At 45.1% G+C, this 20885-nt stretch overlaps 1 protein-coding gene, 1 long non-coding RNA gene and 1 pseudogene across 2 annotated transcripts in view; all 3 read right to left on the reverse strand.

The window, feature by feature from the left end:
* LOC109260960 (zinc finger protein 677-like) overlaps positions 1-20885 on the reverse strand; it is a 205703-nt gene that overhangs the window by 101738 nt on the left and 83080 nt on the right. The gene's annotated exons all lie outside the window — the stretch shown is intronic.
* On the reverse strand, positions 1992-10692 carry LOC128778083 (vomeronasal type-1 receptor 4-like; annotated as a pseudogene).
* The window catches only part of LOC128778061 (uncharacterized), a 45311-nt gene continuing 38164 nt past the window's right edge, over positions 13739-20885 (reverse strand). Inside the window, exons 4-5 of the long non-coding RNA XR_008423445.1 lie at positions 19942-20125; positions 13739-16052 (exon numbers count right to left, since the gene is read on the reverse strand). This is a non-coding gene — a long non-coding RNA (uncharacterized LOC128778061). The remainder of the gene's footprint in view (positions 16053-19941; positions 20126-20885) is intronic.

The raw sequence follows: 20885 nt of genomic DNA on the forward strand, positions 1-20885 counted from the left end.
AGTTTCATGGATGCTGGCAGAAGGCATGAATCTCTGGGTGGGAGATACAAGGCTTATCATTGCAAAGAAATGTTCAAAAGCTGGGAAGATGCAAATATGTTAGTTTTGAAATGTCTTTGTATTTTCCAGGTAGAGTTTAAGGATATTAAATAACTTTACACTGTGGTTAGTTTTTAAAAGAATGCTGTGGGGGCGCCTGGGTGGCTCAGCCGGTTAAATGTCTGACTCTTTGTTTTGGCTCAGGTCATGATCTTCCGGTTCATGGGTTTGAGCCCCAAGTTGGGCTCTGTGCTGACAGTGCAGAGCCTGCTTGGGATTCCCTCTTTTTCCCTCTCTTTCTGCCTCTCCCCCATCTCTCTCTCTCAAAATAAATAAATAAACTTCAAATAAATAAACCTAAAAGTCTGTTGTAATGTCTGGGTTAAAGACAAAGAGATAGGGAATATTATAAGCTCTGAAGAAAAAGGTAAGTTGTACAATAACTTAAAAATTAACACAAGAGGGGTGTCTGGGTGGCTCAGTCAGTTAATGTCTGGCATTTGATTTTGGCTTGGGTCAGGATCTCATGGTTCATGAAATTGAGCCCTATATTGGGCTCTGTGCTGACAGCAGTGAACCTGCTTGGGATTCTCTCTCTCTCTCTCTCTCTCTCTCTCTCTCTCTCTCTCTCTCTGCCACTCTCCAACTCTCTCTCTCTCTCTCTCTCTCTCTCTCTCTCTCTCTCTCTCTCATAAATATTAAAAAAAACACAAGAAAAGTGAAGCTAGAATAAGAAAGTAAAACATGTCATTGGGAGCCCACAACATATATGTAAGGCAAATCCTAAAAATATGCATCATTATATCAAATGTAAAAAGGTGAATTGTTCTTGGAAAAATCAAACGTTGTTCTATATACATTTGTACATGTTTTAAGAGATAGAACTAAAACATAAGGATTATAGCAGAAAAAAGAAAAATACATTGCATACAACTTTAACCAATTAATCAATCAGCGTGGTAAAATAAATATCAGATAAAAAAGAATTTAAAGGGGCGCCTGGGTGGCTCAGTTAGTTGAGCATCCAACTTCAGCTCAGCTCAGGTCATGATCTCGCAGTCCGTGAGTTCGAGCCCCGTGTCGGGCTCTGTGCTGACAGCTCAGAGCCTGGAGCCTGCTTCGGATCCTGTGTCTCCCTCTCTGCCCCTCCCCTGCTCACACTCTGTCTCTCTCACTCTCCAAAATGAATAAATGTTTAAAAAAACATTTTTTTTAAGAATTTAAAGAAAAAGCTGTTTGCAGCTATTGGAGTAAGAATTATTTCCGTGTTCCTGAATGTGCAATTATCCAATATTATTTGATGGAAAAAATAGTTATCTGGCAATATATACAAAGAAATATATCACAGTCTTCCCTTATCCACTCGGGACATGTTCCAGACCCAGTGGATGCTTGAAACTATACATATGATGTTTTTTCTACACATATCTATGGTATAGTTTAACTTAGGAGTTAGGCATGATAAGAGATTAACAACAATAAGTAATAAAAAATTATAACAATATACTGTAATAATACTGTCAATATGGTCTCTCCCTCTCTCTCCCCCTCTCTCAAAATACTGTGCTGTCCTCACACTTCTTATGATGATGTGAGACAATAAAATGTCTACATGATGAGATGAAGTGAGGGGAATGAGGTAGGCTTGTGATTTAGCGCTAGGCTGCTATGGGGCTTCTGACCATAAATCAGAAGGAGGATTGACTGCTCGTGGGCTGCCGTTGACCACATGGAACTCAAACTGCAGAGTGAGACTTTGGATAAGGACGCGCTACTGTATGTTGATAACTATACCACATTTCATTTATAATTGCTCTGGATGTTGTTTATTTAGGAGAAGCTCAGTTTGTCTTGTTTACCCCTCTCTCGTAATGTGAATATTTCATAAATGTGCTTGTACATTGAAAGGAGTTAATAAATAACCACTGTGAATAAGCATATAACTTACATATTTATGGTAAGTTTAGGGGGTTTTGTTTCCTTATCCAGGCAAAGTAGAGGGTGGACACTCTGGGGTCATAGCTCATGAAAATGTAGGGGCTGAGAGTAGGAAAACACGTAGTGAGTAGTATAGAGGTGTTCCTCAGCCACAGACTGGGGTTGTTAAAAACTGACACACAAAAAAAAACAAACTGACAAACAAATGTGGAAGATAGAGGACAGCATCCATAAAGAAAGGAAGAAGCATGCCAGCACAAGGATGCTTCGGGTGGCTCTGCTCTCAGGGGAGGACCTGGGGGAGAGATTGTTCCTATGAATGTATTGGACCCGCTGCTTGTGCCTGTGCAGGATGAAAACCATGGAGCCACTGGCCCAGATCATGAGCCCCAAACAGAAACCATCATGGGATAATAGCAATGGCACATAGAATGACTTTGCATTTTTGTCACAAGATACCGTGTAACAGTAATCCTGATATCCACAAAGTATTTTCTTTGTGATGTTTGTTATTCCTTTTGTCAGTAATATGAAAAGGAACAATATTTCGCATTATATTCAAGGGGACAATAAATCCTCTTCCTACAGTACTGGAGGGAAGGGACTGTTGTCTCCCAGTGCGCGCCTGAGATCACTACCCCTTCCCTGGGGCTGGCTCCCCTCCCCACTAGGCCCATGCACACAGCAACCGCTCTGGTCTGGAGAAAGTCGTGCACCCCTGAAACTCCGATCTTTAGCTCCTAAGGCTGTTTGCAAAGTAGAAACTGGCTCTCTCCGTATTTTTTGTTCCTGTCTGTGTTCCGGAAAGGTTTTTCTCTTGTCCAAGTACAATGCCACACTTACACAGAATCTCTTTCTCTTCCTTTTGCCTTTCCACAGAAGGAGTCCTTTCCCCTCTTGTGCCTATGCTGTCCGCTACTTATCTATCGCAATTCAAAAACACACACCTCTGCCCTGCCAAGCTGTCTCTGCCCACCTATGGAGATTTTTCTGTTACTCTGCAGACTGATTTCCTGGGTGTGCTAAGTGTTCTGACCTCAGTACAGCTGTGTTTGAGGGACAAGGGAAATCCCAGACCCGTCCCTCCAGAAATTTTAGTTTTATGTCTGAATAGTTTAGGTCTCTGATCCACTTTGAGCTAATTTTTCTATGTGGTATAAAATAATGGACCAACTACATTTTTTTTTCTTTTGCACGTGGAGATCCAGTTTTCTTCAACATCTTTTGTTGAACAGACTGCCTTTCCTCCATTGAGTGGTCTTGATACTCTTGTGGAACATCATTTACTATATACAGAAAAATGTATTTCTTTTTTTTTTTTAATTTTTTTTTAACGTTTATTTATTTTTGGGACAGAGAGAGACAGAGCATGAACGGGGGAGGGGCAGAGAGAGAGGGAGACACAGAATCTGAAACAGGCTCCAGGCTCTGAGCTGTCAGCACAGAGCCCGACGCGGGGCTCGAACTGACAGACAGCGAGATCGTGACCTGAGCCGAAGTCGGACGCTTAACCGACTGAGCCACCCAGGCGCCCCTCAAAAATGTATTTCTGATGTCTGTATCCTATTTCACTTGTCTCTGTGTCTTTATGCCAGTACCACACTGTTTTGATTAGGTTTAATTAATTTTGAAATGAGGAAGTGTGAGACCTTCAACATGGTTCTTTTTAAGTTTGTTTTTGCTATGCAGGGTTCCTTGAGATGCCCTACAAATCTTAGGGTGGGATTATGTATTTCATGAAAAGATTTTACTAGGGATTGCACTGAATCTGTTGATTGCTTTGGATAGTATTGACATCTTGACAATATTAAGTCTTCCAATGCATGAACTTGGAGTATCTTTGCATTTATTTGTGTCTTCTCTCACTTTTTCTGCAGTGTTTTTAGTTAAGAGTATACAAATATACCCTTCCTAGGCTAAAATTAAGCTTATTTTATCCTTTTTGGTGCTATTGTAAATGAAATTGTTTTCTCAATGGACTTTTGGATTGCTCATGGATAACATACAGCAACACAATTGACTTTTGCATGTTGGTTTTATATCTCGCAACTTTTCTGGGTTCATTCATCAGTTCTTGGCAATTTTAAGTTTTGGTTTTGTGGTGTGTGTGTTGTGTGTGTGTGTAATCTACAGGATTTTCTACATATAAGATCATGCTTGCTGTGGACAGAGATAATTATGCTTCTCCTTTTTCTATTTGAGTACCTTTCATCTGTCTTCTTTTTGGGTGTGTGTGTGTGGTATGTGTTATGGCTAGGACTTCTAGTACTAGGTTTTATAGAGACAGAGCAGGCATCTTTGTACATATCAACCTTGTGAGTTACTGCCATTATTTGAAAAATGCTGCTAATCTAGCTCAAGTTTTTAAAAACAAATTAGTGCTGTTTGATGCACTGAATTTTGCATTTTCTATAGTAGACTGACAATTACTTTTGTTTAATAAGAGATTTCAACTTTCATGTTTATCCTGAGATATCCTTTTGCATTATATCTGTATATTTTCATTTTGCAATTCATTTTCAACCTTTCGTCTGTGACCTTAGTTAATAACTTTTCAGAGCATAAATCTGAATTAAATATACTTGGGGCTAATGAACTGGAAAACTAAAGGGCACTGCATAGATAAGGAATTGCTCTATCCATTAGTTATTATATAAATGCAGGCATGAAATAACAATTGTGACTTCGGACTTCTTTCTCCAGTTCCCTTATAATGTATTTCCCTGACCTGTTATTTCAGAAGTCCGTGACTTCAACATATTTTCCAGTTTTCATATTATGTGGTCTTTGTAAAATAGAGATCTTTCATTTTTAAGGGGGAATGTTTAGAACTCCACAGAGTATAATTTTGTAGAATATGGCTACTTATTTACTACTGATTTTATCAAGGGTTACTAGAATATTTTTTAAAGGTTTATTTTGGAGAGAGAGTGTGCTGTGTGAGCTGGGTGGTGGGGGCAGAGAGAGAGGGGGACAGAGATCTGAAGTGGGCTCTGTGCTGACAGCAGAGAGCCTCATCTGGGGCTCAAACTGACAAACCGTGAAATCATGACCTGAGCTGAAGTTGGATGCTGAACCAACTGAGCCATCCAGGTACCCCTAGAATACTTTATTATGATTTACAGATGATGGTCTTTCATCATGTTTTATGCAATATAACTGACATGTGCCACTTGTTAATATTGTAAAATACTTATAATTCATGGATATAGATTATAACAGATATTTATAAAATTTCATTTGGTAAACATTGTTTTATCAAATTCTTCATTTTCTCAATGCTATATTTGTTTTGCAATTCTGGACTCTCATTTATTTAGATTATTCATCAGATAAGCTTGTTTTGGATTACTTATCATTGTAATATACTATCTGTCCTCCAGCACTTACTTATATAGAAGTACATAGAAAATTATGTATAATATTTTTTTCTCATCAGCTATGAGACATGTTTTTACTGCCAACTGATATGTGCTTTGGGGTCATGATGGAAAAATACGTATCTTAGAACAAGTGTGGGCAAGGATGCAGAAAAAAAGGAACCCTCTTGCACTGTTGGTGGGAATGCAAACTGGTACAGCCACCGTGGAAAAGAGTATAAAGATTCCTCAGAAAGTTAAAAATAGAGCTACCCTACAATCCTGTAATCATACTACTCGGTATTTACCCAAACATTACAAAAAGACTAATTCAAAAGGATACATGCCCCCCTATGTTGATAGCATTATTTACAATAGCCAAATTATGGCAGCAGCCCAGGTGTCCATCGATAGATGAATGCATAAGGAAGATACTGTATGTGTGTGTACATGTGTGTATATATATATACACACACATACAATGGTATATTATTCAGCCATAAAAAAAGTCTTGCCATTTACAACCCCATGGATGGAGCTAGAGAGTATAATGCTATGCGAAATAGGTCTGTCAGAGAAAGACAAATACCATATGATTTCACCCTGTGTGGAATTTAAGAAACAAAGCAAACAAGCAAAGGGGAAAAAAAGAGACAAATCAAGAAACACTTTTTAAAAAGTTTATTTGTTTTGAGGCAGAGGGAGAGAGAGAGAGAGAGAGAGAGAGAGAGAGAGAGAGAAGAGCAGAGCTGTAGGTTTGGCTTTCGGCTTTGTCCAGCAAAGCCAAGGGCGGCAGAAAGGGTTACTCAAGATTCCATGCAAGTCAACAGGGTAGAGGGAGGCTAAGGGAAGTCTCCCATAGCTACTCTCAAGCTCCTGTATTTATTAGGCATTATATATTATATTCTTACATTATAGGGAAACATCACCCAGTATGGTGGTAGGCTGTAAGAACATATATAAAGCATGCAGAAAAACAAGGTGTTCCCACAACTACAAAAGAGCAGATGCAGAAAGCAGGATGGAGAACAAGACAAGATATTCCATAGCTAACATGCTCTAAGGAATTCAAAAGCACAGGCAGGACCCAACCCCTAGATATGCATTAACTAGCTATTGACCAGCTGTTATCAGCAAGGCCAGAAAGCAGTGTTCTCCTGTGCAATGCATTCCCTATAATCTCCTAACCCAGGACATAGCTATTTGATTTCCCACATATCCCCTCTTTTGTGTGAAGAATCTTTTTGTTCGTGGGAGTTGAGGAGGGCAGTCAGTCGTCGTTCATGATGTCTTGAGGCCACTCTGGTGCAGATCATGCACAGGGCTACAAGAAATGCAAAAAAGATTGACCAGCAAGGAGCTCCAATAGTCCAAATATGTAAATTGAGGCCATGGAACCAGTTGGTTGGATTCAACCATTTCATATTGTCAGGTAACTCGTGTTCAACTTGTATCTCTGTTTCCTTTTGGATATCTAACAGTGGTTGATGCAGCTGGGAAGACAGAGTATTAATCTCAGATTGTAAATTGGTGGAAAAAGCTCCTTGTAGGTGTTTTTGTTTTCTTTCTTTCTTTTTTTTAAACTAAATCCCAGGGGTGTAGAGACATATTGTAAGGGAATGACACAAATTTTGTCAGGTTGCCAGTCACATTGTGTTGTAGACTCTAAGTCTAAAGTTCTCTCTTGACCAGCAAGACAGCAGATGCAAGGGAGCCTGGGTGGCTCAGTTGAACGTCTGACTTTGGCTCAGGTCATGATCTCATGGTTTGTGAGTTCGATCCCCTCACTGGGCTCTGTGGTGACAGCTCAGAGCCTGGAGACTGCTTTGGATTCTGTGTCTCCCTCTCTCTCTATCCCTCCCTGACTAGTGTTCTGTCTCTCTCAAAATAATAAATGTAAAAAAAAAAAAAATTAAAAAAACGGATGCAGGATTAAAAGCAAGAGGTGGCTAACGTCTTGGAAAAGACAAGAGCCCGGAATAAGGGTCCTTGCTCCGTTTTTATTAGGATCAGAAGGCTTACACACATGGTAATGGATGTGCGCAAAGACATGAACATTAACTCATGGACCTGAGGAAAAGGGGGTCTTGAAGATATGTGGGGCTAGGGGTTTGGGTTAATACAAAACAAAATCCTGGTTGCGTTTATAGCAAACATGAGGCAGGACCTCTGTTTATCATAGCTAGCCTAAGGGATAAGACAGAGCAAGTAACCTCAAGGTTAACAAAGCACCTTTTCTTTTGTTAATCAGCTCTGCTCTGGGCACCTTCACCCCCTGCTCATTGGTCTACAGCCCTATTTACCTGTTTACTTAAATTGGTCCTTCCTTCCTGTGAAAGCAGCTTTCTGCTATAGTACTAGATTGGAGGGCACTTTTGCCCTGAATACCTAATCTTGCTTACCTCATATACCTTTATATTGGGGGCTTTTGCCCCCTCCACCCCCAGTCTTTCCTTATTTGCCTAATCTTGTTTACCCAAACTTGGGTGTGAACATCCTATGGCTTTGTAATTCTTTTTGCCTTGTTAACCCTTTGGTACAAGCCCAGGAAAGTGCTAAGCTTATTCCCCACAGCTTCCCCTTTTTTGTTTTTCTTGGTTCTTCTAGTTTTGTGTTTGAGGACCGTCATGACAAACTCCTGGTCCTTCTTTTGCTTTTGGATGGCCTGCAAAGTGATTCTGCAAAGACATAAAAAGAGGCATAGTAAAAAGAGGCATAGTAAAAAAAGAGGACAGTCCGCTTTCCGGAGTTGTCCAGAATTTGAGATGGGTGCTAGCCTTAAGTGAGAAAGGATTTAAATCAGGCCACATTGCCCAGGAATCAGCCTATTCGTTTTTAAGCTGATCTGCATATTGTAGCTGTTGGCACAATGTCATATCTAAATTTTCTTTGGTGTCAGAGAGGTAGGAAGAAAAGACACTGCGAAGGTGTGTCTGGACAGCATCCCAAGCTTGGGAGTGATTATAAGGAATGCAGTCATGCAGATATGCTGGTAGTTAGGGTCACAGGGCAGTTTAGAGTGGAGGAACAAGGCCTTCTGTCTTTTTCCAATAAATTCCACTGCAGCCTAAGAGTTTCGAGGCGGGCCAAAACTTGTCTATCAATAGAAGTTTGGGTTACAAGTTCTTTGGTAGTATTGACCGTAAATTTATTAAGGACATGGGCTGTCTGGATAGTGTGATGCAGGCTGATTCCAGCTATAGTGGCAGAGGCATAACGCCTACTGCTGCTAGGATGCCCATGATTAACAGGCTAACAAATCTTTTTTGCCTTGCAATAGAGTCCCACTGTTGAGCCTGGAAAGCACACCTAGTCCCGACGGATGCATATAGGGCTCAGAGCTATTAACAGGAACCCAGGCTGAGATGTGCTAAGTACTAATAAGGATGTGCTAAGTACCTTGGATCTGGGAGGTAGAGGTAGCAAAGAGAACGTAGGGAGAAGGGACACAAATAGTGGTCCATGCAAATTGACCGTTGTGCAAGGAGGCCCAAGTTACGTTAGTATGCTGATATACATAAATTTTTCCATGGCTAATAGTACGAGTGAAGAAGGGAAGACCTAGCTTCCAAAGATTAACAAGCTAAGGTCCTTTTCATTTCACTTTATGTGCAGAAATTATAGGGCCAGTCAAGCTTCCTTCTTTTCAAAAAATATTCTCCCTGCTAAGATATGGTCTCATTAGTCTATTTTGTTTCAAGATATCCTCTAGGACCCCTGTCAATAGTCCAATTTTTCCAGTAAAGATTATGCTCTGACTCTCCATAACAAGTTGTCTAAGGAATATCATTCCAGGGGTGGTTTGAATATTTGAGACTAGAGCAAGCTATAACATTAGGAGTGTGAGAGATGCTGGGTTTTTTTTTTTTGTTTGTTTGTTTTTGTTTTGTTTTGTTTGAGGTATATCAGAACTTGTGGCTGAGACAAAGGTAAAACTGTGTGGCCTTGTAGAGGGTTTGGGCTGTACATGCAAAAGCCAGTTGATTTTTTAAGACAAGCAGATAAGTTGCTAAGTTTAGTAACACACATAGGAGGTGCTGAAGTAAGCCACCACTGAGGTCTTGGCATATAAAGCCAATGCTCTTGTTTCGTTTGGAAGGGCAGATTAAGATTGGTTCCTCCCATGAACTCAGTGTCATTATTGCTAATAGAAATATACCGGTCTAGGAGTGTTAAGTTATCAAATATAGGCGGGTTAAGGAGATGAGCCCAATATGAATATTGAGCTTGGCCTGAACAAATGAGGGCAAGGAGTAGAGTCAGGGTTACACAAATCGAATTTTGGTTAATGACAGAAATCATGGCCATCAGCTGTGAATTAGAAGTATATGCAATATCATTGTGTCGTAAGAGGATGCCGGCCTGGTTAGACAGGCGTTTAAGGCTTCCTCATGTTATATCAGGGGCAAGGACTTGGCGTTTGTAGAGTGGCTTCTGGATGAGGAGTCCATGAAGAGGCTTCTTTCATCTTGAAAAAGTTCAGAATCTGAAAGAACACAAGCATATTCTCTACCCCAGGTGAGAAATTTAGTGGGCCAGGACCATATGGGCCCCCCTTTGGGGGTTTTGTACAGCACCAGAGGGTGAAAGGGCTTATCTGGTTTTGACGAATGCTATTCAGCTGCAGTAAGTCCTTGAGGGTCAAGATTTAAAAAATCAAGAGTAGGGGCGCCTGGGTGGCTCAGTCGGTTGAGCATCCGACTTCAGTTTGGGTCATGATCGCGCAGTCTGAGTTCAAGCCCCGCGTTGGTCTCTGTGCTGAAAGCTCAGAGACTGCAGCCTTCTTCGGATTCTGTGTCTCCCTTTCTCTAACACTCCCATGTTCATGCTCTGTCTCTCTCTGTCTTAAAAGTAAATAAACATTAAAAAAATTTTATAAAAAATCAAGACTAATCATAACGTGGTCAAGAAATTGAGATTGTAATGTAGACAGCCACGGGTATGTTTCCCTTTTTTGTTTCTATTTTTTTTAACATGTTTTTTAGTGTGCTATGTGCTTGTTCTGTAAATAGCTTGGTCTTGTGGGTTATAAGGAATGCCCGTAATATGTCGGATATTCCATAAGGCACAGAAGTCACAAATCAGGAGGAGACGTAGGCTGGGCCATTATCTGTCTTAATTGTGCAGCAGAAGCCCCAGGCTGCAATAGCATGCAGATATTGAATACCGCTTTGGTGTTTTCTTTTGTATGAGCTGAGACAAAAATAAAACCCAAGTAAGTATCTATAAATGCATGGATATACTTAGGTTTACCAAATTCAGGGTAAACTGTAACATCAGTCTGCCAAATCTCATTAGGCTTGCGGCTGCGGAGGCGGGGGTGTGGGGGTTGTTCCTGCTGGGAAGGAAACGGCATAGTAATTGACAGTCTGAGCAGGAGTGAATGATTTGCTTGGCCTCATTCACAGTAAGGTTCAATTGTTCGCTTAGAGCTAGCCAGTTTTGATGGTAAAGCTTATGGGAGGCTCTCATAAAGAGGATAAGATTCTTGAGAAACGATGTTGTCAACTAAGGCATTGCCTTCAACAATGGGCTCAGGAAGAGATATGAGAATGAATGTGAATGAAAAAAAGCGGGGAGGTGCGGGATATTAGGGCTAATTGAATACTTTGGAGAAGTATAGCAAAGGCACTGTCTGAGGGGAGGTGAAGAATATGAAAAGGAAAATTTTCCATTAAATGCACTGTATATTGAGAGTCAGAAAAAATGTTTAAAGGCTGGGGAAAAGTTTCTATTGCTAATGACATGGCTCGTAATTCTAAATGCTGGGGAAAGCTGGGTCCAGTATAAGAAATATGTTCCCAGTTTTCCCCAACTCTCCAAAGGCAAGAAGCCTTGTGAGTTTTCCCTGAGACATCTGTAACACCATGAGGGCATTCTTAATAGGTTGTTTTAGCACGACTCCCTCGGGAACAATGTTACTCTCTTGGTGAATCTTAAAACAAGGGTCAGAGAGGAGCCCATAAAATATATTGCCCACATAGTAGGCGAGAGCCAGGTGCAGCTCTAGCAAATAAGAGATGGCCTTGTCGAGGAAAGTGCTGCGAGGTAGCAAGTGATGTTTGCAGGGTCCTGACCCAACAATTCCCAGAATCTCCGACGTCCCTTTTGGATTAATTGTGCTATGTTGAATACGAGGAGGGTGAGAGTATGTCTAAGACTAATGGGGGTGAAGAGCCATTCAATTTTTAGAACTTTAATAGCAGCTTGCCCAATTAGTGTGGTAGAAAAATCCTTCGTATTAAGACTATTATAACTGCAGAGGAAGGTTGGGATCTTGCCTATCATAACTACGAGAGGTGAGAATGGGCTGAATATCATCCAGCTCCTTCTTTGCTGCTGGGGTGAGCTGGCATGGTGATGTTAAGTTAGGATCACCAGAAAGCAGTGTTAGGTCAGATGGGCATTAGTAATGCCCAGGAGGACGAACTCAAGTAATGGTGCCCCCAAATTTTTGTACATCATTAAGAGTACGAATCATGAGGAACGATCTGAATGAGGGGACGAATTTGAGTATTAAACATTTGCAGCCCCAAGCAAGAAAAAGGAGCCGACCTTTGTACTTTTTCAGGGGCTATTTTAAACCCTGTTGGTGTTGTAGGTTGGGCAGAATGGCAGAGAGCTCATCTAAAGGTTGTTGATGCTGGGCACAAAAAAAGGATATCCTTCGTATACTGATAAATGATCAAAGAAGGAAACCACGTTTAATTGGCTCTAATGCTTCATTGACGTAAAACTGGCACATAGTTGGGCTATTAATTAAGCATCCCTTGGGGAAGGACTTTCCAATGGTAACAGGGTGTTGGCCTGCAGTGATTAAGAACAGGAATGGTAAAGGCAAATTTCTATCTTGTTTAGCTGAGGGGATTGTGAAAAAGCAATGTTTGAAATCAATAATAAGAATCAGCCAATTTTGAGACAATGTTGAGGGAGAGGGGTTCCTAGCTACAAGGGGCCAAAAGGCCCAATTACTGCATTAATAGCTCTGAGATCATGAAGAAGTCGCCATTTGCCATTTTTTTTAGGAACACAAAAGACAGGAGTATTCCAAGGGCTACTCCTAGGCTCTATATCCCCATTATTTAACTGTTCATCTACTAATTGTTGGAGATGAATCAGTCGGTCCCCTTTTATTGGCCACTGCTCAACCCATACGGGTTAGTTTCCCATTTTAATGGAAGGGGCTAAATTTGAGCAGTGGCTAGGAAGAAACTTGTTTTAAGCTGAATATTCCATTGACTCAATAAGTCTCTTCCCCGTAAATTGATAGGGATATTCATCACATAGGGCTGTATGTAGGATATTTGATCATCAGGCCCTAAACATTTGTATAAGGTGAGACTGTCGGGAAGCCTGGGTGCCTCCAAATCCAACTAGGGTGGCTGTAGGGGCAGTAGCCCAGTGAGAAGGCCATAACATCAGCCCCTGTATCGATCAACGCTGAGAAAAGTTTCTCTCTGACCTTTATTTGCAAGAGAGGTTTGTCTTGAGAAATGTTGGCGAGTCAGTATTATTCTAAAGGTGAGTTTGTGCTCCAATGTTATGCCCAGAATTCGCGATCCCCAAAGACCACCAGGGAGCCGAGTCCAATGCAAAAGCAAGGACTTTATTCAAGCTAGCTCGAGCTCAATCTCCTACTTGCACCGACGCAGCGGTGAGATACCGGGGAGAGAGAGAGAGCGAGTTTCAAAAGCACAAATGTTTTATAGGGGTCTAGGGGCAGCTGGTGGGGTGATGGTCGTGGCCTTAGCCAATTGGCTGGGCAAGGATCATGTTGCATCCACATGACTCCTGAAACAGAATGCTATGGGCACCAGTGACAGTCACAACAAAGTTTATTACAATGAGAGGCAAGGCCGACAGATCGGGACCAACACTCTTGATAAGAGTGCGGCCCCTAACAGCCGGGGTACAGAATAGCCGGGGGCTATAAAATATATACAGAATAGCTGGGGGCTATAAAAATATAGCCGATCACATTGTTTTATCATCACCTGGGAACAGAACAAAGAAACAGTTTCCAGATGAGTCAGAAACAATTGCCAGATGAGTTAGAAACAGTTGCCTAATGAGGTGTTTATTTTAGACTTTCTGCCTCTAAGTTGCAACCAGTGGATCTCCTTGACCCTGCCTCTGATGCTCTTATCTTTGAACTTTTGTTTGCTTAATTGGTGAAGCCTAATTTACAAGAGTATGAGGCGTAGTTTACAAGAGCAAAGCAAGGCTGTTATCTCTTAACCTTCAGTGTCAACACAAAGCTGTTATTTTTCAAGCTAAGCGTTAGCCCTATACTGCAATTTAACCCTTACAATCAGAGTCCCATTGCACAGGTTGCCGGGTGTGGTTTGAACTGGAAGTTTGAACGGGTGAACAGGAAGTTACTCAAGGAGAGGGGATCTTAGCGGGTGAGCGGGAATTTCATTCTGCGGTTTTCCCTGAAAAGGGGGCCATGTCAGGGACATAGTCACTCAAGATGGAGGACACAGAGCAAAATGGAGTCGGCCGGCCTAGGTCCGCTCTTTCATTCCCCCCTTGTCATGTAGCTTACGGACCCAATCATGGGACCGGCTGCATTTCTATTTTGTCGTCTTCTGTTACTAGGGGCTTGTACTGAGCACGGAGGACCATTAGTTGGACGGCCCCCATGCGGTCCCTGACAAACTGGACCAGCCTGTTGATGCTACAGGGTCCGAGGGTTACTATTAGGAGCAGGATGGCAAGGGGTCCGGCAAGGGCCGAGATGAGGGTAATTAACCAGGGAGACCAGTTGAACAAAGACTCATACCAGGACTGAGATTGTTCTCTAACTTTCGTTTTTGCAGCCCTTCCCTTATGAGGGCCATAGATTCTTTTACGACCCCCGAGTGATCAACATAGAAGCAACATTCTTCCCCTAGGGCTGCACATAGTCCTCCTTGCTGCATGAATAATAAGTCTAATCCCCTTCTGTTTTGGAGTACTACTTCTGATAAGGAAGTAAGGGATTCCTGTAAATGAGAAATTGATTTCTCAATTCTATGTCTAAGTCAATGGCTGCCCTTAGGGTTCCGTAGTTTTTGTCCTGGATGATGAGTGAGGATATTTTGGTCCCTGCCCCCGCTAATCCCAGTCCCAAGAGCGCAGCCAGAGTTAGGGTTGTAATAGTCTCTCTTTTACTTCGGGAGTTACTAGAGCCTAACCTATTAAGTATTTTTTCCCCCCGAAAGGTTCACTAGCCTGGGGATCAACTGCACGAGTATGCAGAAGCCTTCCTTTGAGGAGTTAAGGACTTAGGAGTGGACGCAGGGAGCGAGGCCGCTGGAACAGGCCCACCATGAATTTTTGGGGGGAAGTAGATACACTGTCTCCCTGGGGACTGTTAGGGTTTCACTACAGAGATGTGACTGCCCCGGGGGGCACGTGGCCTATGCAGGTGCCCTGTCCTGTTATTGCCTGGAGGGTTAGTCTTGCAGTAGTCTGCTGCCATCTGCTGGAGTTAGAGTTGGAGGCTGTTGTATAATTGCCTTTAATGGCAATACCTTCGTAATATGGGGGCCAGACTAGACAGAGCCAACAGGACTTGGTCAGGTCGGGTCCAGAAGTGTTTAGTACCTGGTATGCTCCGACAAGCGTGCTCCATAGGGGCTCTGTATCAGATAGTAAGTTGTGAGCCAGGGCAGAAGATGCGGGTGACGCTCCGGTAGGGACAGGGGATGTGGAGGGCCGTGTAGCGGGAGCCTGGGTGTTTCTGGGTGTGGCCGTCTGGGCGGGGGCAGGTCGGGGAACTAGTACTTGGTTGGGTCCTACCCCTGTGGGGGACTGCTGGGCAAGGGGGGTTCCTTGCATTCGGAGGGTAAATAACATTCCTTTATCTCCAGGCCCAAGTCTGACCTTGTCATAAAGCCTGACCCCCAGGTTTTTCCAGCTTCCCTCCCTGTTGCCTTTTTTCCTTGTTCTGTGAAAGATAATGACACAGGATTACCATGGCCCGAGACATACGGTGGTCGGGGGCCACCAGGCCGCATTACCACGATGATCTCCGGTGTGTGGTGGGGTCCACCAGATGTGTCCAGTGGTGACACATGACCAAGAGGCGCAGAAGTAGTCTGCCACATCCCCGCAAGTGTCCCCACCGTCTTTTCCACCAGGACAGACATAGAAGTGAAAGTCTTATTGCCTGAGCCCTGTGGTATCAACCCTGGGGTGGCTGGTATAACGGGGAAACAGGCTTTCTAAGTCTACTCGTAATTCTGGGAACCATGTGTCTCTAGGGTGGGTCTGGGATGTCTGATTAAGTATTGTCCCTGAGCTGGTGTCTATGATCTGCTAGGTAATGTTTTGGGGGGTGTGGGGACTCCTGGCAGCATGAGCAATGACAAGCAGAGTTAACAGAGTTACCAATATCAGGTGGGTTGAATGCGCTGTAGCTTGAGCGGGTTGTGTTGGTCCCGATTGATGGCCCATTGTGTGATGAAGTCCTTCCAGATCGAGGAGGGGTCCACTGGCTGAACGTGGGTGTGATGGACCCCAGTCACGATGCCGTCTACTTTGAGAGTGGTGGGGGTTGTCAGCACCACGTTGTAGGGTCCCTTCCAGCATGACTCGAGGGTCTCTCGGCAGTGCCTCTTGACGTAGACCCAGTCTCCCGGCCTGTACTGGTGATGTGTCGGGGTTGGGCCGGCCTCATAGGTGGCACAGAGGTGCGGCCAAATGTCCTCGTGTGCCCTCTGGAGCCCTCTCAAGGAAAGAAAAAGTTCTTGATCTTTAAACTCAGCAAGAAGTTCAGCTCAAAGGTTGGGAATAATAGGGGGTGGCCTGCCAAACATGATCTTGTAGGGAGCAAAACCCAGGGTGTAAGGAGTGTTCCTAACCCGGTAAAGGGCATACGGTGGAAGAGTCACCCAGTCCCCGCCAGTCTCCATGGTTAATTTGGTAAGGGTCTCTTTTAGGGTTCTATTCATTCTTTCTACCTGTCCTGAGCTCTGGGGCCTATAAGCACAATGTAATTTCCAGTTTGCCCCCATAGCCTTGGCTACTGCCTGCGTTACCTGTGAGATAAAAGCTGGTCCATTGTCTGATCCTATCGTGGCAGGAAAACCATAGCTGGGTAAGATGTCTTCTAGTAGCTTCTTAGCCACCGTCTCAGCCGTTTCATGCTTGGTTGGGTATGCCTCCACCCAGCCAGAGAAGGTGTCTGTAAATACTAAAAGATATTTATAACCATACTTTCCTGGTTTAACTTCAGTGAAGTCAACCTCCCATTGGGGTCCAGGTCTGGTGCCTCTGAGCCTGGTTCCTTTTTTATTTGGTGTGGCTCTCGCATTGGTGAGTTGGCAGGTCTTGCAGGCAGATACAACTTGCTCTATTTTGGTGTCCTGTTGGTGAATCTTGATTCTGGCATGTCGGATTAAGTCTTTTAATTTTTGGGCCCCCATGTGAGTAGATTGATGCATGTGCTCTAATACTCAGACTCCGAGCCGGTCTGGCAGCACGAGCTTCTTGTTAGGTGTATACCACCATCCCTTTATTTTCTGGGCCATGGGGAGTTTCTTGATCCACTGAAAATCCTCCTGGGAGTATTTGGGCTGGTTTGGTAAAACTGGGTCTCCTGGGTCCGGTAGTTGTATGGTCATGGTGAGAACTGATGTAAGGGCTACTGCCTTGGCTGCCTGGTCAGCGTTTCGATTAGCTCTAGCTACCACGTTATCAGTTTTCTGGTGCCCTTGGCAGTGGATAATGGCCAGCTTGGCAGGAAGCCATAAGGCCATAAGCAGGTCAAGTATCTCCTGCTTATTTTTTATAGTCCGTCCTTCTGCCGTTATTAACCCCCTCTCCTGATAAGTTGCCCCATGAATATGAGCCATGGCAAACGCATAACGGCTGTGTAGATGTTAAGCCGTTTTCCAGCTCCCAGCTTCAGTGCCTTGGTGAGGGCGATGAGCTCTGCTCGCTGGGCTGACGTTCCGGAGGGTAGAGCCTCCGCCCATACGGTGTCTGTTTCGGTGACCACCGCTGCACCCGCATACCTGTGTCTGTCTCGCACAAAGCTGCTGCCATCAGTGAACCAAGTAGCCTCGGCATCGGGGAGGGGCCGGTCGGTCAGGTCCATTTGGAATCCATGTACTTGCTCCAGGATCCCCGCACAGTCATGTAGTGGAGCACCTAGGTCAGGGTCGGGCACCAGGGTTGCAGGATTGAGGGCTGCACTGGGGTGGAACCGCACCCGTGGAGGGTTGAGTAGGAGGCTCTGGTAATGAGTCACACGTGTGTTGCTCATCCATCTATCAGGAGGCTGTTTCAGGACCCCTTCAATGGCGTGTGGGGTCGTGATCCAGATCTCCTGTCCTAGGGTCAGTTTGTGTCCTTGACTAGGAGTGCTGTCGCCACAATAATTCTTAGGCATGGCGGCCAGCCGGCAGCCACTGGGTCTAGCTTCTTGGACAGGTAAGCCACCGGGCGGTTCCAGGGGCCTAAGGCTTGAGTTAGAACCCCTTTTGCTATTCCCTTGTGTTCGTGTACAAAGAGGTGGAAGGGCTTAGTAATGTCTGGTAGGCCCAGGGCTGGGGCACCTAGGAGGGCCTTTTTTAACTGATTAAAGGCAGTTTCCTCTTTTTCAGTTCATTCAAATGTTTTCCCCTCTTTGGTAGCTTCATATAGGAGGCTGGTGATCTCAACAAAACCCGGAATCCAGAGGCAGCAGTAGCCGGCCGATCCTAGGAATTCCCTTACTTCCCTTTGGGAGGTGGGAGTAGGGATCTTCAGGACAGTTTCTTTTCTGGCATCTGAAAACCGCCGCTGTCCGCCCTCCAGGATGTATCCCAGGTAACTTACCCTCTCCCTGCATATCTGAGCCTTTTTCGTGGATGCCCGGTACCCTAAGGCCCCCAGGGTAGCCAGCAGGTCCTGGGTCCCTCGCTCGCAGTCCTTGGCCCTGTCGGCAGCAATCAGGATGTCATCTACGTACTATAGGAGGGTGAGGCCAGGGTGCTCCCTTCTGTACTCACCCAGGTCCTCGTGTAGTGCCTTGTAGAAGATGGTGGGCGAATTTTTGAACCCCTGAGGCAGCCGTGTCCAGGTGAGTTGCCCGCTGTAGCCCTCCTCTGGATCATGCCACTCAAAGGCGAACAAGGGTTGGCTTTAGGGTGCCAGCGGCAGACTGAAGAAGGCGTCCTTTAAATCTAGCACAGTATACCAGACCCTGGAGGGCACCAAAGAGTTCAAGAGAGTATATGGGTTGGGATCAGTTGGGTTTATGTCCGTGACTCTCTTCTTTACTTCCCAGAGGTCTTGTACTGGTCGAGAGTCATTTGTGTGAGGCTTTTTGACTGGCAGTAGGGGGGTGTTCCAAGCAGATTGGCAAGGAACTAGTACCCCTAGGCTTCATAGTCTCTGGATGTGTGGCTGGACCCCCTTCCAGGCCTCCTGAGACATGGGGTATTGTTTGATCCTTACCGGACTCTCTCCTGGCTTGAGCTCTACCAGGACCGGGGTCCTGTGAGCGGCTAGTCCTATTCCCCGCCCCCCCCCTACCCAAACCGAGGGGAATTCTTGTAGCCATCTGTCTATATTATCCTCTCTCGGGAGCGCCTCCTGGTGGAGGCGGTATTCATCCTCTAGTTTCATGGTCAGGACCTGGATGGGGTGGCCCTTGCCATCAGAGACCTGAGGCCCCCCTTGTCTGAAAGTTATCTGAGCTCCAATCTTGGTCAGTAAGTCCCATCCTAACAGCGGGTAGGGGCATTCCGGTATTACCATAAAGGAGTGGGATACCTGGCCCGTCCCCAAAACTGCTGTTCTTCAGGTAGTCCATGAATACTGGCTCATACCAGTTGCCCCTTGTACCCAGGACTTCTTGCTGGCTAGTTTTCCTTGTGGGGTGCGGAGGACCGAATGTTGTGCTCCGGTGTCAACAAGGAAGTCAACAGGGGTCCCCTCCACTTTAAGAGTTACCCTGGGTTTGGGGAGAGGGTCCGAACCCCGACTCCCCTAATCACTTAGTTCATCTAGCTCTAGGACTTTTACTCGATCAGTCTTGCTTCCCTTCCCGCTGGCCCTTTTCGGACAATCTCGGGCCCAATGCCCTATCTCCTTGCAGTATGCGCACTGATCTTTCTGCAGCCTCTGCTTCCCCCCCTTGGTGGTTCCTTTACCTTTTCTTGAGTCATCTGTCAGCTGCCGGAGATGGCGGTCTCGTTGCTCGGGGGAGTCAGCATTGGTAGCTAGTAGTATTCTGGCCAGATCTTGAGTCTGCTTACTGCTGGCAGCCGCCATGGCGCGAGCCTGCTTGTCCTCAGGAGGCTCCTGGTTATTATATACCTTTTCGGCTACCACCAGTAAGTCCTGCAGACTTTTTTCTCCTAGTCTATCTATTTTCTGTAATTTTCTCCTAATGTCTATGGCCAATTGGTTTACAAAGGCCATGATAACAGCTGCCTTGCTTTCCAGAGCCTCTGGATCCATGGGGGTATAGGTACGGAATGCCTCCATGATCCGTTCTAAAAAGGCAGCTGGAGATTCATCTTTTTCCTGTTGCACATTTCCTACCTTGGCCAAATTGGTTGGCTTTCTAGCAGCCATTCGGAAACCCCCATTAGAGTCTGGCAGTAGACCCGGAGCCTCTCCTTACCTTCTGCCGTGTTGAAATCCCACTTGGGCTGAGTTAAGGGGAAGGAGGCATCTATCTGAGCCTGGTTGGTGGTGGGATTCCCATCTGCACCCAGAACTAGTTTTCAGTCCTCATTGAGGATTCTTTCTCTTTACTCAGTCATGAACAGGACCTGCCAAAGCTGCTGGCAAACGTCCCACGTGGGCTGATGGGTAAAAAGAACAGAGTCTAATAAATCAATAAGCCCTGCCAGTTTCTCGGAAAACCTAGGATTCTGAGCTTTCCAATTGTAGAGGTCACTAGTGGCGAAAGGCCAATAGTGATGGGGCTGATACCCCTCCGCATCTGGGGGTCTGGTGGCTCGCAGGGGCAGAATAGTGGAGTCGGTGGTGGAGGCGGATTGCTCCCTCTGAGCCCTTTGTCTGGTAAAGGGTGGGCTTCCCACTGGAGCATTTCCGCCTCCCGCTCTCGGAACAGCTTCTGCCTCCCCCAGAGGGAGAGGATGGTGTTCTTCCGGCATCCTAGGGGGGTTATACCTGGGGGGGGGGGGTTATACGGGGGAGGAAAAATTAATTCTTCTTCAGTCCCCCCTTGTAGGACAGGGTAGAAGGATGCTGAAGGGTGGGTAAGACTTTTCTTTTTCTCCTTCTCTGTCCCCTGCAAAGCAAGAATGGGTTTTGGCTCCAGAGGGTGTGGGGCTAGGAAGGGCTTAAGCCAAGAGGATGGGTCTTCTACAAGGTCCTGCCAAGTGATAATGTAAGGAAGCTGATCAGGATGGCCTGTCTTAGGCTGAGAGATGATACCCCTGACTCAGTGGATGGTAGGGAGGTTGAAGGTCCCCTCTGGTGGCCATCCGACATTGAAAGCTGGCCACTCGCTAGAACAAAAAACCTGCCACCAACCCTTTCGGACTTCCACACTGAGGTTGTTAGCTCTTCCCTTGACATCCTTCAAGTGATCAATCA

Source organism: Panthera pardus, unplaced genomic scaffold (assembly GCF_024362965.1).
Source record: "Panthera pardus isolate Hobbes unplaced genomic scaffold, ASM2436296v1 HiC_scaffold_18, whole genome shotgun sequence".
NCBI classification, from domain to species: domain Eukaryota; kingdom Metazoa; phylum Chordata; class Mammalia; order Carnivora; family Felidae; genus Panthera; species Panthera pardus.